The sequence below is a fragment of the Ambystoma mexicanum genome, chromosome 9 (assembly GCF_040938575.1).
Source record: "Ambystoma mexicanum isolate Mex_15411 chromosome 9, UKY_AmexF1_1, whole genome shotgun sequence".
Classification (NCBI taxonomy): Eukaryota; Metazoa; Chordata; class Amphibia; order Caudata; family Ambystomatidae; genus Ambystoma; species Ambystoma mexicanum.
This window is the reverse complement of record NC_090931.1, coordinates 1,388,182,488-1,388,190,564: the sequence shown is the minus strand read 5'-3', so window position 1 is coordinate 1,388,190,564 and position 8,077 is coordinate 1,388,182,488.

Here is an 8,077-nt window from a genome sequence, read left to right as displayed (position 1 = left end):
CAAGTAGGGTTTCCTGTATTGTTACTGTTTGCTGCCTCCTTTGTTCCTTCTGTAGGGTTCTCTCCTGGTTGTATGGGGTTTGAAATATATCCATATAATGAGCTGGTGAATTCCTCAGGGTTCCACGCAAGATTGGATGTGTGCTGGAAATCCTACTATTAAATGCACAGTAATTGTAGATGGAGGTAGGAAAGTCCTTATGGAACATGGAAAAAGGCTGGTCCTGGATTTCTACAGTGTTGGTGAAAATGAAGACTCACGAGGCACAGACCCATCTTTAGGGAAGTACCCACTAAAATATAATATAATAGAATATAGGAGGCCACATGAGTTTGATGTATCCATCGGAAGATGCCCCAACTTTGAGAAACTTCAACATCTTCACCTTATAGGAAGTATGGTTACTAGATCTGCCAAAGATGGATGGTTACTGCTTTTTTGTAAATAACATGAAACGTGGGTCATTAGGTCATCCATAACGGGGCCTCTGTGTTCTTTTAACAGGGATCAGTAGTCCTTTATGTCCTATTATCGAAAGATGGGAGCTCAAGTCACCAGGCATTTTGGTGGTCAAACTGTCTTGGCTCTCTGAAGTGACAAAAGATCTGGTTCATCTATTAATTATTAACATGTATTGGAATGTAAAGTTTACTAACTACTATAATTTAAGAACCTGGACATGCTGTTGGGTGGTATTGTTGTTGTGACCTGGATAAAGTTATATTAGTAGAGGATTCTAGTTGTGCAATCCCAGAGTAGGAAAAGAGATCATATGACCAAAGTGCCCACCAAAGATAAAGGGCCTTAAAGAGCAAGGCAAAGTGTTGGCAGAATATTTTTCATAATCGGTCCTTCTGTAAATTAAACAGGAATACAGGGTGAGATATCCCAAGTAACCCTACCTGTACAAAGGGGTCGAGTAAGTGGACACAAGATCACATGTTGGCATCAGAGAAAATGCTTCAATTAATTGACCGACTGGGATTGTGTCCTCTGACGTATTCCTTATCATGATAGATTACATTCCAGCTTGCTTGCCTTGGAAATTTTTTCCAATAGAGGGCGCTGTGCATCAACGTCCCTTGAGCTGGTGTACCTCGACAGCCTTCGTCTCGGCACCGATGTCATCGTGCGTATAAATAGACTCGCGCAGCGACTGTTGCTCAGTTCCGTTTTTCCGCGCTTCGTGGACCTCGGAATCATGTTGCTCAGTTCTTTCTTCAAGAAGATTCAACTTATTCTTCGAATATATCATCTTTATTCGATGGATTCCTCATCCGAACCGTCGACACCACGGTCCGGCTTCAAAAAGTTTTGTGATTGTGGGAAGAAAATGTTGTTGACGGATCCTCACAGGATCTGTTTGTGGTGCCTGGGATCGGAGCATCACTGTTCGAAATGCGAGGACTGTATGTCCATGACGGCGAAAGCCTTGAAGGAGCGTAAGGGGAAGCTTGAAAGAGGTAAGACTCTTAAAACTTCTACTCCCTCGAAAGTTTCTTTGGCAGAGTCGAGACATTCGTCTCCTCGCCATCACAGGAAACATTCCTGTTCAAGGTCTCGAAACGGTTCCCATCAGTCTTCGAGATCGAAACACTCTAAGAAGAGGCGTCGTAGATCTCCCTCTTCTTCGTCTTCTTCTGTCTCCCCGGAAAGCGTCACCTGCCCCACAAAACACAGCTCTCCAGCTAAGTGGGAGGAATTCTGTAAGAAAATGCTTAGCGTCTTCGAGAAAGCGGCTTCGACCCCCTCGGAGATGGCTAAAGGTGATACCCTGGGTGAAAGACCCAAAAAATCAAAACGCTGTGAGTCTTTGCACCCAGCAAAAGAAACTACCCGAGAGCGTCATGAGCCCTCGAGTAAAGGCAGTAAATCTGCATCATCGACGCCGTTGTCGAAGGTTTCTTTGACTCATAAATCTGCATCATCGACGCCTTTGTCGAAGGGTCCGTCGACACATAAATCGGTTGTATCTACACTGTCTTCAACGCCTATGTCTCAGACAGTATAGGTGTCAAGGACCTCGACCATTACCTCGAGGATGTCGACAACCTCGATGACTCCGAGTAGGATTCCGATCCTCTCGAGTACTTCGAGGCCTCTTCTAACTTTTTCGACGTCCTTTTCAGGTTTGTCGAAGCCTTTGACTTCCACATCGACAACTTCGACGTTTTCTCAACCGGTGACAACCAATTTGTCCCCCTCTGCTCTAGAAATGGGTTTTAAACCATACCCTAGGTCTGATTACTTTGGAGCTTTGTCCTCTATATATGAGGAAGGGGAGGATTCTGACCATGAGAGACCTTTTGGTTTACAAAGGACCACAACACCTATACCAGAGGAATCTATCTCTGAAGAGAACAGGTTAAAAGATCTTCAAGACTCTTTACATGAAGCAAGTGGTTTAGATACTTTGCCAGATTTAGAGTTTGCTAAACCAGACCCGTGGGAGCATGCTGAGACCCCTTATAGGGTTCAGATGGCAAGAATAATAGAATTAATGGGGTGGTCTACACCTACACCTTCTTTTCAGCAGGATGACCTTACTGACATTTTAGTTAAAGGTCCACATGAAGATCCTGTTGTTCCTTTTCATACTGCTCTACAAAGAAAGAACTCTGCTAATTGGGAACCCCCTGAAGTTATCCCTGCAGTTAACAAGAAACTATTTGCCAAATACAGGGTATCTGCTACAGATCCTGAATACTTGAGCAAACATCCAACTCCAGAGAGTTTGGTTGTACAAGCAGCAACTTCATCAAATAGTAGATCTTCATACCCTACTATTCCACAGGACAGGGAAGATAAAAGGTTTGATGCTATGTCAAAAAAAGTCTTTTCGGCATGTAGCATGGCGCTTAAATCTATGAACGCCACTTGCACGCTTGCAAGATTCAGCCATACACTTTGGGAGTGTGCTTCATCTGCGGCTGACTGTCTCCCCAGAAGGAGAGGAAAGGGAAGCATTTTTAAACATCATCAAAGATGGGAAAGATGCAATGTGTGAGTCCCTTCAAACTTCAAACTGGCATTGATTCTGCTGACAGTATCAGCAGGACCATGGCGGCAAGTACCACAATCCGCAGATTTGCGTGGTTGCGGAAGTCTGGTTTTGCCCCAGATGTACAAGACAGACTTTTGAACATGCCCTTTGACGGCACTTCTTTATTTGTTAAGAAGGCTGATGACAGCCTGAAGAAGTTACAAACATCCAAGGCAGCAGCAAAATCTCTTGGGGCTCCAATCCGACAGACTCCGAATCGCCCCTCAGAAACCTCCTGGAGGGGTAGGTCCTTTCGCTTTTACTCCGCATTCGGAAAAGGCAGAGGACAGCCAGCTCAAAGGGGCCAGAAACGATTCACCCGTAGTGGACGGGGAAAAGGTACAAAAACCACAGCAGCGGGTGCCGCTTTACCCTCGGCATCTGCGTCAGCTGCTTCTAACCCCCTCTAAGGTCTCCCCTCACAAGACACCAGTAGAGGGCAGGTTAACTCAACATCTGGCATAATGGCAGGCTATTACGTCAGATGCTTGGGCATTGGAAACAGTTGCACAAGGTTACTGCCTGCCCTTCCTACACACCCCTCAGAGTCATCCACCAGGGAACAACTCTTTGAAGTTTCCAGACCCGCTCCTTATGCAGGAGATTGTAGACCTGCTAGAGAAAGGTGCTATAGAACGGGTACCTGTAGCGGAGAGGAACAAGGGTTGGTATTCTCCCTACTTCCTAGTACCAAAGAAGGAAGGAGGACTGAGACCCATCTTGGATTTAAGGGAATTGAACAAATTCCTCAGGAAAGACAAATTCAAGATGGTAACCCTTTCTCAGATGGTCCAGGCCCTCCAGCTTCAGGACTGGTTGGTATCTCTGAACCTTCAGGATGCTTATTTCCATGTGCCAATCCATCTCAAACACAGGAAATACCTGAGGTTCACAATTGGCAACTCTCCCTATCAGTTTCGAGTTCTGCCATTTGGGCTGACCACCGCCCAAGAGTCTTGACCAAGCTAATGTCTGTAGTGGCTGCAAGTCTAAGGAGGGAAGGGATCCACGTCTACACCTACCTAGACGATTGGTTGATCAGAGCAGTATCTTCGGAACAAGCTCAGATCCAGCTAGATTATGTCTGCCACTTCCTTCACAAGCTAGGTTTCTCCCTCAACTTAAAGAAGTCTCAGATGATATCATCACAGAGACTCTAGTTCATTGGAGCAGTCCTGGACACTTCCCTGGGGAAAGCCTCGCCACCAGAGGTGAGGGCTCAAGATATTCCACAGATGGTCACCAAGTTTCAAAATGCCCAACGTCTACCAGCCTTCGTATTTTTGAGGTTGCTAGGCCTCATGGCATCCTGCATCTTCCTAGTGCCAGAGGCTCGCCTGAGAATGAGATCCCTCCAGTGGGCACCAAGAACCCAATGGTCGCAATTCTCAGGAAGAATGTCAGATCTCCTTCAAGTCCCGCAAGAGTGGCTCGAGACCTTCAGTGGTGGGCCTGTCGGGAGAACATCTTGAAAGGAGAACACTTTTGGAAACCATGGCCGGAGATAACAGTAGTCACTGATGCCCCACTAACAGGGTGGGGAACCCATGCCAACGACTTGACCATCAGCGGTCACTGGTTTCCATCGGAGTCCAGACTACACATAAACCTGTTGGAGCTGAGAGCAATCAGACTAGTGCTGAAGGCTTTTCTGCCATCAGTGCAGGGGAAGAATGTCCTAATAATGACAGACAACACAGTGGCCATGCACTACCTCAACAAAAGAGGAGGCGTAGGATCACTGCCACTGTGCAGAGAGGTGATGCAGCTCTGGTTTTGGGCAATTCAAGAAGGAATCTCTCTATCAACAGTTCACTTAGCCAGAGAGAAGAACTTGACAGTGGATGCTCTGAGCAGGCAGAGCACAATCTTCCATGAGTGGGAGCTAGCTCAGGAAGTCCTTCAAGAGATCTTCACCATTTGGGGAACCCCTCAAGTGGATCTGTTCGCCACCAGTATCAACACAAAGTGCAAACAGTTTTGTTCAAGGGAATTTCCCCCGAGAGGAGCTCTAGGGGATGCGTTCGTAGTAGACTGGGAGTTTCCACTTCTATACGCGTTTCCTCCAGTCCCTGTTATTCCTCAGATGATCAGGAGGTTGAGAAGATTCCGGAAGACTATGATCCTAATTGCCCCGGATTGGGCCAGGAGAACGTGGTACCTCGACCTTCTGAACATGTCCATCTGCCCTCCGATTCGTCTTCTGGAAAGAGAGGATCTTCTCTCGCAGAAGGGAGGTGAGGTTCTTCATCCAGACATCAGAACCCTCAACCTTCACGCTTGGTTTCTGAAAGGTTGAGATACAAGGATTGGGACCTTCCGGATGACGTCATGGAGGTGTTGCTTTCAGCCAGAAGGCTAGCAACAAAGACTTTATACCGCTGCTGTTGGAACAGATTTTGCAGCTGGTGTAGAGAAAAGAATATCGAACCCTTTTCATGCAGTACACCAATGGTGTTATCTTTTTTGCTCTATTTGGTGAATTCAGGTCTTCAAGTTGGTACGATCAAGGGCTACCTCGCAGCGCTGTCAATCTTTAAGCGCACTGCGGAGGAGCCATCATATTTCAAATTACCCCTAGTAATCCAATTTCTGAAAGGGTTAACTGTCTATCCCCCAAGGCCCTTCCAAGTTCCCTTGTGGGACTTAAATCTAGTCTTAAATTTTCTGATGGGTACTCCTTTTGAACCACTCCATTCTTGTTCATTAAGCTATCTCACCCTTAAAACAGTCTTCATAGTGGCTCTAACATCTGCCAGAAGAGTGAGCAAATTACAAGCCCTATCTTGCAAAACTCCTCATACACTTTTTCACAAAGACAAAGTTGTTTTACAAGTCAAGCCTAATTTCCTCCCAAAGGTGGCCTCTGAGTTCCACATCACTCAGAAAATAACCTTACCTTCATTCTATCCTCCTCCCCATCCAAGGAAAGAGGAAGAGAGGCTACATAGGCTGGATCCAAGGCGTGCCTTGAGTTTTTATATCAACAGACTTGCTAGAATAAGGCAAGCAGACCAACTGTTTGTAGGTTATGCAGGACACAAATTAGGATTGCCAGTCACAAAACAGACCATTTCAAGATGGATTATTTAAGCCATTCTAGAATGCTACTAATTGGCAGGGAAAGAGCACCCTCAACACCTTAGGGCTCATTCAACCAGGGGTATCGCAGCCTCTTCGGCTCTCCAAAGAGGGGTACCGATTCGGGACATATGTGTGGCTGCCACATGGTCGTCCGCACATACCTTTACAAAATTCTATAGTCTGGATTCCTCCACTAGCCAGGAGACAAGATTTGGCAAAGCTGTGTTACATTCTGTTCATTCTTAAAGGGGAATATTCCAATTTTACTCCCATCTCCTCTTTCACACCACTGCTATGGGAGTCTATCAAGAATACGTCGGAGGACACAATCCCTTCGAAGAACAAGTTACTTCTTACCTTGTAACGTTCTTTCGATGGGATGTTCCCCCGACGTATTCCTTATCGCCCCTCCCATCCATCCCTGCAGTAAAACTTCCCTTGTAGTTGCACCTTACGCTCCTTCAAGGTCAATAACCAATTCATGCATAGCTAATTTCAAGCTTCAAAACGGAACTGAGCAACGGTCGCTGCGCAAGTCTATTTATACGCACGATGACGTCGGCGCCGAGACGGAGGCTGTCGAAGGACACCAGTTCAAGGGACGTCGATGCGCAGCGCCCTCTATTGGAAAAAATGTCCAAGGCCAGCAAACTGGAATGTAATCTATCAAGATAAGGAATACGTTGGTGGAACTTCCAATCGAAAGAATGTTACAAGGTAAGAAGTAACTTGTTCTTCAGCTAGCGATCATGCCGATGTTATACTATGTTTGTGTATTGAAGTGGCACATATAATACTAGAGGGTGGTCCGTGAATTTAATAATGTCAGGCTGGAAGAATGCAGTCACATGGTCTCATAAGGCAATTAAGAAATGCAATGGGTTACTAGCAATGACCCTCCGAGGGCATGAAGGAATGCATTGGTAGAAAACAAATTTTAAATATTATATCTGTTTGATACAGGAGATGGGGGGGAGTTGCTAACTCTTAAAAGTCAAACTGAAGAAATAATGAAAGGGTGAGGAATTGTGACCCAGTAATTCTGGAGCACAAGAGGAGCCTGAAGATAGTGTGAGAAACCTGACAGTGTCTCCCTGACTAGACCCCGGGGATTTGTCATCCAGGTGGCCAGGACACGGCCATCCCTGTTGGATGCAGTCCCTGGGGGTGGCCCAGTGAGGGAGGATCACCTGGATGGGGGGGTCCTCTGGGAATGGAAGTGGGACACCAACGGTTGAGACGCGGTATCCCCCTTCCTATAACATTTTTTCCCCATCCTACCATGTAGAACATTCCGAAACACTGCCCCCTCTTTTCCGACACAAACACTTTCACACACCACAGACAATGGACTAAAACCCGAGCCATTTACCTGACATGTCCCAACACAAGGATCAGGCAAAGTCCGGCAATTGGCCTGAATCACACACACCTAATGGCTCTTTCCCTTCCCCACAGGGATAAAAGGAAGTGCATGAGAGCACACTACAAGCAAGGCAGACGGCACGACGAGACCGCTATCCAGGCACGGCAGTTCAATAGGAGGAGAAAGACAGCGCATACCGAGAAGGTGACAAGAAGAGAAGCAACCTTGCCCTTTCTGACTAAGGCTTGTGAAACCTCTGCAGAAGGAATCGTAAGACTGCGAACAATAACTAGCGTGTGTTGCAGCGGATGTCAACGGTACACTAGACCCTCCTCCGCTAATAACCAAGCCGGGGAAAGACACTTTTCTCTGGGGTACCAACCTTGACTCCAAAAAGGTAGAAAGCCAAGCAGTTCCTCGCAGCGGGTGAGTCGAGAGGAGACTTGATAAGAAACCGAACTGTGTTGAACGAAAAGTAGCGAACGGCTAATTGAACTTTGAGAGCATAAACAGTGCTTGATGAGAAAAGGGGCAAACCAGCAACAGAGGTGTCCAGCACCACGTGGGTGTTTACTCAGTAAACT